Source organism: Hoplias malabaricus, chromosome Y (genome assembly GCF_029633855.1).
Source record: "Hoplias malabaricus isolate fHopMal1 chromosome Y, fHopMal1.hap1, whole genome shotgun sequence".
NCBI classification, from domain to species: Eukaryota; Metazoa; Chordata; class Actinopteri; order Characiformes; family Erythrinidae; genus Hoplias; species Hoplias malabaricus.
Window position 1 is genome coordinate 7,709,421 of NC_089820.1, and position 15,182 is coordinate 7,724,602.

Genomic DNA, 15,182 nt, shown 5'->3' on the forward strand with positions numbered 1-15,182 from the left:
TTGGGCAATGGTACAATTTATTTTTGTAACGTCAGTTGTAGGCCTCACTACAAAACAAAACCAGAACAGGACAAGTGAATACTTTTCGTCCAAATAAAAGAGAAAGAATTGTGTTTTTTCATTTAGTTACACCGCGACCCTGAAATGGACAAGCTTAAAAGATGATGATGATGATGATGATGATTTGCGTTAATATTGTTTTATTTTATTTAAATTATTTTGTTGAGGGTGGGGCGGTTAGCGAGTACGGGGCTAACGGTTCCCTGGGGGCGGGGTGACGAGAACAGAGACGGAGAGAAAGAGACAAAACGTATTCAGAGGCTGCAAGCGTCGTCGTACTTTAGGGACTTTGGAACAAAAGTAATGAGTAAATGTATGTTTTAATCATACAGCTCTAAACGTTTCCAACCACATTGTCTTGGTACTGCTTTTTAGCAAGATAGATGGTGCTAGTTATGATAGCCGCGAACATTTAACCAGATAACTCCTGTGGAATTTGCACACTTGTTTGCTCCCAAAAAATGTTAATGTTTTATCGTCGCAGATATCGTCAACTGGCGTTTCCCCCCCTCAAATTAGTCCGTTGGAGGGGATTGAAGCCGGAGACATCACCAGTTTTGTGACGTCTTACAAGCAGGAGGCTGAGGGAAAGGTAGGAGAGAAGAGGCGGGAAGAAAACAAAGAGAGGGCTCTGCTCCATTGAAACAGGCTGCCGGTGAAAGTACGGGTCAGTCGTAGCATTATTTATTTATATTTAGCGTAGTAGAGAACGATAATTTAACTGTACAAACAATTGTAAACTCAAAGTCCAGTTTTGGGCTTCTTGCGGGTACTATTCGAGTTTTAGTTAGCTAGCAGAGTAATGCTTTTTAAAGAAGAGAACGGAGGGAAATATAAACATAGAGATGGACAGGGATTCTGGTCATTGATATTGGTCAGTTTGGTAAAATTAGCTACGTTCATTATAACAGAGAATTGTAAACGTAGATGTTGTAGACATTGTAAACATGTAATGTTAGCTACAGACAAACTCCATTCCAGATTATTAGCTAATATATATTTGGAGTGTCAGGTGTGAATGAGGTACAATATGGGGGGAGTGAAATAGATTTTACTTTGTGCTGTATTGAGAATTATAGTCTACTGTATTTTGCTGCAGAATTTTGAGCTCCATTCTACGGAGCCCCTAAAGGGACTGGGGGAAAAAATTTAAAAAAGACTATTGATTTTGCGTTCCCTCGCAAACACAATTGCGTTCCCTCGCAAATACATTGTGCTCCTTTGCAAATGTTTTATGATACACAATTGTCTTTGTGGCTCAGTCAACACATCAGGACACTGCAGTTTCCAGTGAAATCCAGCCACTTGAAACAGATATTATATATGTATTTATTTATCTCGACTAACACACAGTTTCGTTGCCAGTGCGACGTCTGTAAGGAATACATCTGTATACATCTGTAAGGAACTGCCTAACATCAGAAGTTGTCAGCAACAGGTTTATATATGTTATGTAGCATCCTGAAAGTTCTAGTCAGAACGCCGTATTTCCATAGTAACAGGTGTATGAGATGTAGGCTGCTTCATGAAAGAAAGAAAAAGTGTGGAAGGCTGTGTTTTTTTATTGTTATTGACTGGGATAGGGGTCAAGCTAAGAATGTTAACGAAAAACCTTAACAAGCAAAGACTCTTAAAAATCAGGTCATTCAATAACAAGATGGAGGGTGTAAGGCGCAACACACAGAGATCTCAGGGCACACTGCGGACTAATTTTTACAGAGACGTGGCTCAGCGCGCTGACTCCAGACACGGCTGTGGAGCTAGAGCCGGTCACTACACCATGCATTTCCTTTTATCTGGAAAAGGTTTTTTTTTTTTTTTTTTTTTTTTTTTTTCTTCTTCAAATAAAGCTGCAGTAAAAACAGGATACCCTTTTCTGACTGACTTTTACACACACACACACACACATTACTCCAATACACTACCAATAGCTACACATTTATTTAGGTGTTCACTCTCCTTTCTCTCCCACTGATTGGAAACTGTGTTCATTGTCTGTATCTCTATACTGTTTACGTAACCTTTGTCCATGCGCTTGCACTTTAAATTCTCTCATCCTCTTTGCTAAGCAATTAACAACACAGCATCAAACGTTTCAGTTGGCACTCCCCAATAACATATCTATGTTCTCTGTTGAGAAGAAATGCTATGTCTTTATATTTCAGTCCAAGATCAAAGTAAAATTCAACAAGTTGCTCCATAGTTCACCTGACACGCACAGCAAGCACATAATCAACAGCAAGCACAGTACTACGGAGCCCACAAAGTATTTGCGAGGTAACGCCAAAGTCTTTTTTGCCCCAGTCCCTTTAGGGGCTCCGTAACAAAGACAATTGTGTATCATAAAACATTTGCAAAGGAGCGCAATGTATTTGTGAGGGAATGCAATAATATTTGCAAGGGAACACAAAATCAATAGTCTTTTTTTAATTTTTCCCCCAGTCCCTTTAGGGGCTCCATACCATTCCAAATCTGATTTGAGACTCCCATTTTTGTTATTTAGTTTATATAGAGTGTACATTTTAATTGTTTATCAGAGTTTAAGAGTATTGCATTTAAAGTGTCTAAATACTAAATGTTGGCTACCAGTTCTGTGATCACAAATGTAGTGTGTTGGTTTTTGTAATGCATATGAAATGACATCTTATTTCTCTGTACTATATGTTTTAAATGTGGAGAGTCTCGTCGTGCCATGACTTTCAGGAAGTTGGCTGCATTTAAGGCTCACATTTACAGGTATCATTAAAACAGGAAAACTGAAACTAGACCTAGGCTATATCATATAGGTTTTAATTTGACATGTCATTGAAAACTGCAATGGTAAATGTTGAAGACTTAAAATAATTTATATTCTCATCATTTAGGCAAGTGCCACAGTTGCTGATTTTGAAACCCTTAACCTGCTTGTGAGTCCTCAGATGTTTATTCTGGGTATGTATATATAATTGCAAGATACTCCAGAATGACAAAAGTTTAACATTTGAATTAATTACAGTGGAATTTTTGACCAATGCAAGATATTTGCTGACAGTGGAAGGACAAGTGACCTATGTTTGCTCAAGCCTCCATTAATTTCTGGAAAGGCAGCCCTATTCACCTTGTACTAAAATTTCAATTTCCAATATCGACAGGAAATTTCTTTCTTTCTCTCTCTCTACTTGTTTACTTCCTTCTCTGAATTAAACTAGCCTCTATTTCATGTTATCTTACCTGTAATTAAAAGTATTATTATATATAAAAACCTTGAAATATGATAACTTTACTGATGCAGAAAACCCATGTATGAAAATGGATTAAAAAATTCTAAAATTATCTGAAGGTAATTGGTTTTTAATATTTTGACCCGTTTCTGTTGGATAATTCTTTATGAAATTATTATGAAGGGCAGTTACTGTTTACTGTCATTCATTCATCTGTTGCAACCATTTAATTCTAATCAGGGTCATTGTGGGAATAATTTGATGCAGTTGAAATTTGTGCTTTTGATATGTGAAATTAAAGGTCAAATACAGGATTTTCTGATTACTATGATACATTGAAATATTGCATAGCATATCAGTATACATGGCTTTTAGATCAGGTATCAAATTGAAATTGCAGTACTTTTGGAAAAAAATGGTTTTGCTGAGTTCGTATTAATATCTATCCTCAGTCTTCACTACAAAAAGTGTGAGCAAGCGACAACTAGGGCTGGGCGATATGACCAAAAATTCATATCTCGATATGCCTAAAAGAAATGGAGATATATGATACGATATGACATTATGAAAGCCATAACAAAATACAATGTCAAAGTATTAGTGTTTATTTTTAGCACCAAATAGGACATGCTGCATTATCTAACTGTAATTATTAATGTAATTCACCCTTTACCTCACTCATTTGCTCTGATTACTTGCAGAAAAATAAAAATAAACATAGCACAAAAAGTAAGAAAATTTGTGTCTGGTTGATTATTTCTTTGTTGTAACAGTGCTTCTTGCCAATAAACCTTATACCATTACTGTTAATTTCTCTTTTAAATGGTGCTACATTTGTAAGAAACATGCTTTTGTGAGATGAGCAGTAGAGCTGAGTATGTGGATTGCGCCAGTGAAAAATTTGTCAAATACTCACTGCCAGTGCCAAACAGCTTATTTTGTGTGATGGTGTGATGTGGCATCTCCTTCACTTGAAAAATGAGGTTTATCGTCATTGCAAGCAATCCCAATGCAGAAAAAGATATTGAGATGAAATTCTACAACCAGTGGCAATCCCATATCTCTACAGTCTGGGACCAAACTCTATCCTCCAAAATGACAACACTTGCCCCCACAGAGTGGTGTTTATCAGAGACTACCTCCAGAATTTGGTAGTGGAGAGGATGGAATGGCCTGCTAGCTCCTGACCTCAACCCCAATGAACACTTGTGGGATCAGCTTAGGCATGCTGTTCATGCCACAGTGACCAACACAACCACATGTGTGACCAGCAGTGTGTAACCAGGATGGTGACCATCATGAAGAGAAAATCCTGGGCTGTTTATGGTTCTTCCACACGCTACTGAAGCTCCTATTTGTTAAAAGAATACATTGTTAAATTGCCAATATGTCTTGTTTCTTCAAACTTCAGTCAGCCAGTCACAACTCACCAAACGAGTCAATGGCAGAATAAGCTCTTTGGCATCGGCAGAGAGGATTAGGCTAATGTTTCATTGGCACAACCCACATACTCATTTCTACTGCTCATCCCACAAATGCATGTTCCTTATAAATGTGGCACCATTTCAAAGGGAATTAACATGATTCCAACAGTATAAGATATATTGCCAAGAAACATTGTTACAACAAAGATATAATCTACCAAACAAAAATATCCTTATTTTTGTGCTATGTTTAGTTTTAAAAATTGTCTTGCCCATGATGTCATCTGATCTTCCCCTTACTGTATCCTCTTGTGTACAAAATTTTTATTGCAACTTTTTTGTACATTTATTTCCACATGCTATGTTACTAACTGTGGAATTTTTATTTTTATAGACGCCTCATTGGTACAAATCCCCAGGGGTGGTCAACGTAGAGAGCAACCAAGATGTCCTGAACAATGCATCCGTGTGTATCCTTGCTTTAAAGAAACTGATGGACTTTGAATTAAATTTTATTTACAAACCGGATTCCAAAAAAGTTGGGACACTAAACAAATTGTGAATAAAAACTGAATGCAATGATGTGGAGATGGCAAATGTCAATATTTTATTTTTAATAGAACATAGATGACAGATCAAAAGTTTAATCTGAGTAAATGTAACATTTAAAAAAAATATATGTTCATTCAAAATTTCACAGTGTCAACAAATCCCAACAAAGTTGGGACAAGTAGCAATAAGTGGCAAAAAGGAGGAAATTGAGCATATAACGAACAGCTGGAAGACTAATTAACAATAATTAGGTCAATTGACAACATGATTGGGTATAAAAAGAGCTTCTCAGAGTGTCAGTGTCTCTCTGAAGCCAAGATGGTAAGAGGATCACCAATTCCACCATTGTTGCGCAGAAAGATGTTTGTTGTGCAGCAATAACATAATGGTGTTACCCAGCGTAAAAAAGCAAAGATTTTTAAGTTATCATCAACCGTGCATAATATCATCAAAAGATTCAGAGAATCTGGAACAATTGCTGTGCGTAAGGGTCAAGGCCGTAAAACTCTACTGGATGCTTGTGATCTCCGGGCCCTTAAACATCACTGCACCTCAAACAGGAACGCCACTGTCAAGGAAATAACAGATTGGGCTCAGGAATACTTCCAGAAAGCATTGTCAGTGAACACAATCCACCGTGCCATCCGCCGTTGCCAGCTGAAACTCTACAGTGCAAAGAGGAAGCCATTTCTAAGCAAGCTCCACAAGCTCAGACATTTGCACTGGGCCAGGGGTCTTTTAAAATGGAGTGTGGCAAAATGGAAGACTGTTCTGTGGTCAGATGAGTCACGATTTGAAGTTCTTTATGGAACACTGGGACGCCATGTCATCCGGACCAGAGAGGACAGGATAACCCAAGTTGTTATCAACGCTCCGTTCAGAAGCCTGCATCACTGATGGTATGGGGTTGCATGAGTGCTTGTGGCATGGGCAGCTTGCGTGTCTGAAAAGGCACCATTAATGCAGAGAACTATATTCAGGTTCAAAACATATGTTCAAAACATATGCTCCCATCTAGACGTCATCTCTTTCAGGGAAGACCCTGCACTTTTCAACAAGATAATGCCAGACCACATTCTGCAGCAATCACATCATCATGGCTACGTAGGAGAAGGATCCGGGTACTGAAATGGCCAGCCTGCAGTCCAGATCTTTCACCTATAGAGAGCATTTGGCGCATCATAAAGAGGAAGGTGTGACAAAGAAGGCCCAAGAGGCCTGTATTAGACATGAATGGGAGAGCATTCCTATTTCTAAACTTGAGAAACTGGTCTCCTCTGTCCCCAGACATCTTTTGAGTGTTGTAAGAAGAAGGGGGGATGCCACACAGTGGTAAAAAATGGCCTTGTCCCAACTTTTTTGGGATTTGTTGATGCCATGAAATTTTGAAACAACATATTTTTCCCTTAAAAATGATACATTATCTCAGTTTAAACTTTTGATCTGTGATTTGTGTTCTATTCTGAATAAAATATTAGATGTTGGCACCTCCAAATCATTGCATTCAGTTTTTATTCACAATTTGTTTAGTGTCCCAACTTTTTTGGAATCCGGTTTGTATTTAAAGGGTCATGTTCAACACAAAACTGACTCTAAGTCAGTAACATGTTGGGTTCACTGATGATATTTGAAATACAAAGTTTTAGCAATCCAGATTACATATTTTTTATTACATTTTTCATGATGTTTTATGGTCACTATTTGTGTTGTCTGGTAAGATCAAAAGTCATGTGATATAATGTAATGTTTTACTATAAAGATTTGGGCACCTTTCTTGTAATTCATCAAGGCAATAATGTAATTGGATATTGTGAAGTATTTTTGGTTAGAAAAAAAAAGCAAATATCATAAGGGGCAAAAATATTAAGTTCAAGTAAAAACTTGATTGAACATGTTTGATTTGAACATGTTATGTAGTACTTGAAATTTGTCCACATTTTGCATATATTCAGTTTTAATAAAGCGTGTTACTGATTTTAATTCTGAATGTAGATTTGGACTTCTTTTGTGTATGTTATGGTTATAGTATTTTTAAAGTATTCATGCTTGGCAGACTTGATTTTTTTTTTATTTAATAGTAACACTATAATCTTAATACAAAAATATTACGTGCTGGTATTGTTCAGTATATATAAAGAATTGAATGTAATTTAGATACTGTTTGTAATTAGTGTTCCTCTGTAAAAAGGTATTGTTTCTGAAAAAAGGCAGTAAATGGCTGGCAATTCTGCTGAAAATATTACTGTACATTTAAATATTTAGAGTAAAACATTGTATTATGCAATTACAGTAGTATTCTGTAAATTTTAAATACAATCTTGTTCCTGTACAAATGCAGTAATTGGCTGAAAACTCTGTTGCCAGGTATTTACTGTAAATCCCAATATTTACAGTTAAGTTTTATTCATTTACAGTAGTATTTTGTAAAGTTGAAATACATTAATGTTCCTGTAAAAATACAGTAATTGTCTGGGAGCTCAGCTGAAAGTTATTTACTGTAAATCAGTTTTTACAGTAAAGTATTGTATTATTTAATTACAGTAGTATGCTGTAAATGTGAAGTACGGTAGTGTTGAGTCTCTATGTCACACCAGTGTTGGGTTTAGACGTCGACCCGATTTTCATTACAACTAAAACAACATTGGAGCTTGACGTCATCCAAATGTTAATTTTTGAGTAATATCTGACTTTGATTACTAACCATAATTCAATGTCTAAACTACATTGAGTCTTGATGTCACACCAATGTTGGGATTTGACGTCAACCCGAATTTTCATTTCCAACTAAAAATCAACATCTATACAACATTGGAGCATGACATCATCCTGACGTTAAATTTTGAGTAATATCTGACTTTGATTACTAACCATACTTCAACGTCTAACCAATGTTGGTTCTTGATGTCACATCAATGTTGGGTTTAGATGTCAACCCGATTTTCATTTCCAACTAAAAATCAACAACTACACAACATTGGAGCTTGACATCATCCCAACGTTAATTTTTGACTAATATCTGACTTTGATAACTAACCATAATTCAACATCTAACCTACGTTGGATCTTGACGTCACACCAATGTTGGGTTTAGGCGTCAACCCGATTTTCATTTCCAACTAAAAATCAACATCTACACAACGTTGGAGTTTGACGTCATCCTGACGTTAATTTTTGAGTAATATCTGACTTTGATTACTAACCATATTTCAACGTCTAACCAACGTTGAGTCTTGACGTCACATTAATGTTGAGTTTAGACGTCAACCCGATTTTCATTTCCAACTAAAAATCAACATCTACACAACGTTGGAGTTTGACGTCATCCTGACGTTAATTTTTGAGTAATATCTGACTTTGATTACTAACCATATTTCAACTTCTAACCAACGTTGTGTCTTGATGTCACATCAATGTTGGGTTTAGACGTCAACCCGATTTTCATTTCCAACTAAAAATCAACATCTACACAACGTTGGAGTTTGACGTCATCCTGACGTACATTTTTGAGTAATATCTGACTTATATTACTAACCATATTTCAACGTCTAACCAACATTGAGTCTTGACGTCACATTAATGTTGAGTTTAGACGTCAACCCGATTTTCATTTCCAACTAAAAATCAACATCTACACAACGTTGGAGTTTGACGTCATCCTGAAGTTAATTTTTGAGTAATATCTGACTTTGATTACTAACCATATTTCAACGTCTAACCAACGTTGAGTCTTGACCATTGCATGCTATGTGTCAATCTTATGCTTTATCGTGGTTAATATATCAGCAAAACTCTGAAGAAGATATAATAATGGCTTTATCAGTGCATTTGTTTAGACCTAGATTAAATTGTACTTGGTTGATGAAGTTGCCATATGTGAATTTCCTTAATCGGCATGAAAATATACTGACAGCACGGCCTGATGCGATGGAAGTAAAATCTGTGAAGACTAAAGACTGTTTTTGTTCCAATGATACTCACAATGGACAGGGGATGTTTATGGGAATATCTGATTGTGCTCGTTATAAGATGAATTTTAAAGAGCCTAAACCTAAGGTTGTTTTGTTTAAAGTGAATTTTCATACACCAGATAGCAAACAGAGTAGAACATTAATGGTGCAGTATGACATTTTGCCTGTAAATGTGACTATAGGAAATTTTAAGGATATTTGGTGGGTTTGTGGAGATAAAGCATACATATTTCTACCATATGGGTGGACAGGCTGTTGTTATATGGCAACATTAAAGCTTCTTTATGAGGTTTATACTCTCCAAAAAGTTGAAGCAACTGATGAAGGTAATTCTGTGAGAAGAAAGAAAAGGGAAATGGCTCAATTTCATAACTTGGAAGCATATCATTGGAGAATCAGTATAGGAGAAAAATGGGGTATAGGATTATTCCCATGGTATGGTGTGACATTTTTAGCGGATCATATAGATAATATTACGTACACTTTACAAGGGTTTGCTAATGAAACAATAAGAGGGTTTCAGTTTTTGTCAAATACTCAAAAAAGTCACAGATTAACTTTGTTGAAACATGACATGGCTCTGAATTACATTTTAGCTAAGCAAGGGGGTTTATGTGTAGCTTTGAATCTGACAGGGGATGCCTGTTATACTTTGATTCCGGATAATTCTGATAATATGACTAGTGTTATAGAAGCATTGAAGCATATAAGGGAGGCGTTTGGTCCATCAAAAGGAGCTGGATGGTCTGTGAATGCTTGGTTATTGGAGAAATTAGGACCACTAGGAGCAATGTTGGCTCAAGTTTTTGGAGCAGCTCTTTTAGCAGTGTGTATAATGTTTTGTTTTTGTACACTGTTGTTAACTTGTGCAAAAGCTATGATTTTGAAATGGGTTGGAGTTGTAATGCCTGGAAATCAAGTACAGATGCCATTATTAAGTAGAACCGACTCAGGTAAACATGAGGAGGAAATGTTGGAAAACAACCTGGTAGAAAGATATCCATTTTGAATATCCACTATTATATATTTTTCCATTCACTTATGACATTATCTTTTATTTTGTTAGGTTTATTATTTAGTAATCAAGTATAAAGATTGTAGGATGAAGTATACACTGTAGCTTATAAAACGTATTAATCCATTAATGTTACTATTATTAAAGTTTTGTTTGATGTTTATTTGCATCTGTCATTTTTGCAAAAGATACTGGCTGTTGTTTCTTTCTTCCAGAAAGAAAAGGGGGGAAGATCACTGTAAGGGAGGATGGTTGTTCGAGATTCCTGAAATGCTACAGGGATCCAAAAATCAAAAGAGGACAATAAAACAGAAGGACTTTGAAACAGAATGGTGAAGACTTGCTGAAGCTCAATATGTCATCAACATCACATCAGAAGACAAAATTGCTGAAAAGACAATATTATGTCATATGTTTCTATTGAATTGTTTATTATTAGTAATCTTTGATAGTGATAAACCATTATATGAGTGATATTAAAAATTGTAACAACTGTTTATTGTGAAGATTTATAGACTCATGAAATGTAATCTGTATAAGTGTATTGAAATCTCAGAGTTTTTGTTTGTTTTATCGAGGTTAGGGCCAAGGGGTGTGTCAGGTAGGGACAGGTCCATTGGAAGGTCAGATGGGTCGACCAACCTGAATTTGGACATTGGTTTGATTTTATTTTCTGAGATTTTTATATACATTTACTTCAGTCAACTCCCTACACATATAGAATAAATTTAATTGGATTGGAGTACAATTTTTTTGTGATCGCCTGGGCAGAGAGATCGTTGAGGGAATTTTTCCTGTCTAAAATGTTTGAAGGATTTTCAAGAAAGATGGCTGCCTGGCAGGTTTTTTCGCCCTCACACTCCATGAAATTTTGTTACATCATAATGCAAGTGATGTTAAAATTGTGTGTAGGAAGGTATCACTTATTTGTTATGACATTAACATGTATGGGTTGCTTAAATTTTTACGAGACTTTAACAGTCTCGAAGGGAGGAAATTATGAGGTATATTTATCAGACGGCCTCATAAGACAGTATTAAGAAATGTTCAGTGTGTTTTTATGCTCAGCCATATGAACATATGTATGTGCTCTACAGAGAGGGATGTTTAGGATAAGCTGTCAGTGAGGCAGGACACTATCAATTTTACACCCTCCCTTAAGTGCATGCAAATGTAAACTATTATCTATGTTTGCCTTATTTGGAAAGGAGAGAACAATATAGACGAAAGGATCCGAGCCAGGAGGGGAGAGAGAATCGGAGCGCTCAATTGAACACAACCTCTCACGGGATCCTTAAGAACCCGTAAGACACTGTTTTGGTAAATAAAGATGTATTTACACTTTTAACCGTGTCTGCGGAGATTCTTTTCCATCACCTGCCTTCACAACACAGCAAAAGGTAACAACATCCTCTTGGCCAGATTCTACAGGACTATGGGCTGTCCTATCACAACTATGCAGATGATACTCAGATTTACATGGCCCTGTCCCCAAACGACTCTGGTCCAGTTGACTCATTAAGCAAGTGCCTTGAACACATCACAAACTGGATGGGACACAATTTTCTGCAGCTGAATAAAGATAAAACTGAGATTATACAATTTGGGAATAGCACTGAGAGACAAAGATTGGCTACGTATCTGGACTCGAGGGCCCTCAAATCTAAAGAACTGGCTCGCAACCTTGGTGTATTAATGGACACAGATCTCAGTTTTAGTCTCATATTAAAGCGGTTACTAGATCAGCATTTTTCCATCTTAAGAACATCAGTAAGATTAGAGATTTTCTGGCTAAACCAGACTTGGAGAAACTTATCCATGTTTTTATTTCTAGAAGGATTGATTACTGTAATAGTCTCTTAACTGGACTTCCAAAAAAGACATTAAACAGCTTCAGCTGATTCAAAATGCAGCTGTCAGAGTTCTCACTAGGAGCAAAAGGAGAGATCACATCACCCCATCCTCAAATCCTTACACTGGATACCAGTCTGTTACAGAATAGTAGGTTAATAGGTGTTATTACTGGTCTATAAATGTCTAAATGGGGTAGGACCAGCATATTTATCAGATTTGCTACAGAGATATGAGCCGAGCAGAGCTCTCAGATCTTTAGGAACTAGTCAGTTAGTCCTGCCTCGGGTCAAAACTAAATATGGAGAGGCAGCGTTTAGCTACTATGCCGCTTTTAAATGGAACCAGCTGTCTGAGAATATTAGAAGAGCCCCAACGTTAGACACTTTTAAATCAAGACTTAAAACACTCCTGTTTGAGCAGGCTTACAGCTCAGTTTAAAATATTCTGCACTTTTATTTCTTTTATTTCTTTTAATTTATTGTCATTTTAAATTGATTTAATCATTTTAATCATTTTACTCTTTTTATGTAATTTTCTTATTGGAAATTTATGATTTTTTTCTGGCTTTTTAATTGTTTCTTTTTCTGTAAAGCACTTTGAATTGCTTCTGTATGAAAGGTGCTCTATAAATAAACTTGCCTTGCCTTGCCTTGCCTAATGACTCTGAATGATTAACTTAACTAAGAATTTCATTGCCCTCTGAGCACATGACAGTGAAAGCTTTTTCTTGATTTTGATACTAATTATTATTTGTGCTGTTGGTTTGTATTCTTTATGGAGCCATTTCTATTGACATGCACATTTGAATCAAAATGCCCCTCTAGGGAAAAAACTACTTTGAAGAACTACGGTGTTTGGAAATTTTAAGGGAAATGAAGAAATGTTGTGGTGCTTTGGGGAGATAATGTCCCCACAACAGGAGAATGTTGATTTTGTACCACCACATCTTAACGTCCCCCCAAAACTGGAATTCCCATCAACAAGACCAGCATTAGATACGGGCAGGGGTGGGCTCAGCCCACCTAAACATGCATCATGTAAATGAATGGAGTGTGGGTAGGTGCATTTTGCACAGGAAAGAAAAAAAAACTTTTCTATTCATTACCTTAATCGTACTACTAATTATCATTTCTTATAACTGTTCAATTTTGATGTTTTGATAGTCATGTCATGTTATACTCATGTACATCTCAGCTTCAGACAATCTGATCGCCCACAAACAAGGAACTGGTTCAGATCCCATTTGGAACAAGTTGTCATGTTTCATCCAATAGAAATTGGTTCCTGAACCAGAAATGTTTGTTCCCAACTGGAACCAAAGAAGAGTAGGTCCTTCAGTGTGAAGCGTAATGGTGTAAAGAGGCTCCAGAAAGAGCACAGAGCTTCAAATATACCTTTATTGCACAATGGAGATGGACAGGGTCTTTTGCATTTTCTTCAGTGCCCCGCTGGTTTGGGTCTGTGGAACCTTTACATCTGTAATTAGACAATTAAAAAATGGGAAATGACCCATTATCTGATCAGCTCAGGACTTAGTATCATTTACATACGTGTATCAAAACCATTTCAAATCAAAATCATTTATCTATGGCTCTGGCCTTGACTTTAGCCACAGCCATGCTGGAACTGAGCACAAACTCTGTCATGTGCAGAATGTTCAGATCCACTTTAAAGGGTGCAGATACAGTCACTAGTAGACTGCTGAGCTATCTGACAAGAGGGTGGGTCAACACAAATAAGGACGCGTGTCTGCCTCTGGTCTCTAGTGTGCAGACCCTGGTATTAAATCACACAATGGACAATTTTGGCTTTACTTTAATAGAATGAAACGGGATTGAAGGCATACTGTCAATGTTTAATGCAGTCATTGGCACAAAATATAGAGTTTGGCCAATTGCATTCAAAAATATAGTTTTAAAGAACAATACAGTAGGGTTGAAAATTGAAGAGGCAACTTTTTCTTATGTTTTAAACTCTAGAATAACCTTCCTGAAAATCTAAGAGGACTAAATGGACTTTTAATTGGCTTTAGGTTTTTTGTTCTGTTTAGCATTGTTCACCTACTCTGGAGACTTGTCATGGCTGCAGAGAGGATGAGGAGGCAGACATACACACAAGAACACATTTTATTTACAAAACAAAAACAAAGCATAATATGAAAATAAACAGGAACAGAAGAGACAGAAAACAACCCACACAGAACTAAACAGGAAACAGCCTTGAACCACTGTAGACCTAAGTACACCACTGGGAGACAGAAACAAACATCTACACACAACACCAGACAAGGGAGCACTGAAACCAAGGGGTATATATACACACAAGAACACCGGAGACAGATAATGAGGGGGCAGAATTACAAAAGAGGCACAGGTAGAAACACTGATGACAAGGTTGGGATTAAGGCAGGGTTAGGACGAAGACAAGGGAGGAGACAGGAACAAAACAAAAGAGCCATGTGCTCCTTTGTCAAACATAGAAACAGACGCAGACAGAGCAAGAATACATGAAATAGGGCAAAAGCATAACAAGATTCTACTTTTTGCATTTTAATTATTTTCATTCATGTGTCCTTATTTTGTCCTTGTGGGTTCAATTCCTGCTCCGGATGACTGTCTGTAAGGAGTTGGTGTGTTCTCCCAGTGTCCACATGGGTTTCCTCTGGGTGCTCCGGTTTCATCCCATGGTCCAAAAACCACGTTGGTAGGTGCTTTGGCAACTCAAAAGTGTCCGTAGGTGTGAGCATGTGTGAGTGAATGTATGAGTGTGTGTGTGTGTGTGTTGCCCTGTGAAGAACTGGCGCCCCCTCCAGGATGTATTCCTGTCTTGCGCCCAATGATTCCAGGTAGGTGCTGGACCCACCGTGACCCTGAACTGGATAAACGGTTACAGATAATGAATGAATGAGTGAATGAATGTCCTTATTTCACATTTATAACAAATCTTAACTTTATTTAGTTTATGTTTCTTTATACGTTGCAGGACACTGTAATTTGAGAGATGCAATCTGATTGTGGCAATTGTGGTGGAAAATTATGACAAAAATTAGAAAGCTGTGTCTCTGAGTCGGCATCAAATGTCATCAAGGCGCAACACTGTTCCTCTCTGT

General features: G+C 37.0%; 1 long non-coding RNA gene across 2 annotated transcripts; it reads left to right on the forward strand.

Moving 5' to 3' along the window:
* Positions 1-2,472: 2,472 nt before the first annotated feature.
* LOC136678965 (uncharacterized) lies at positions 2,473-11,918 on the forward strand. 2 transcript variants are annotated; one of them, XR_010796510.1, is made up of 4 exons: positions 2,473-2,796; positions 2,925-2,991; positions 5,079-5,154; positions 9,147-11,918. It is a non-coding gene; the product is annotated as an uncharacterized lncRNA (long non-coding RNA). The 2 variants fall into 2 exon arrangements; XR_010796509.1 differs by lacking the exon at positions 9,147-11,918 and having other exon boundaries at positions 5,079-7,175.
* Positions 11,919-15,182: the final 3,264 nt, after the last annotated feature.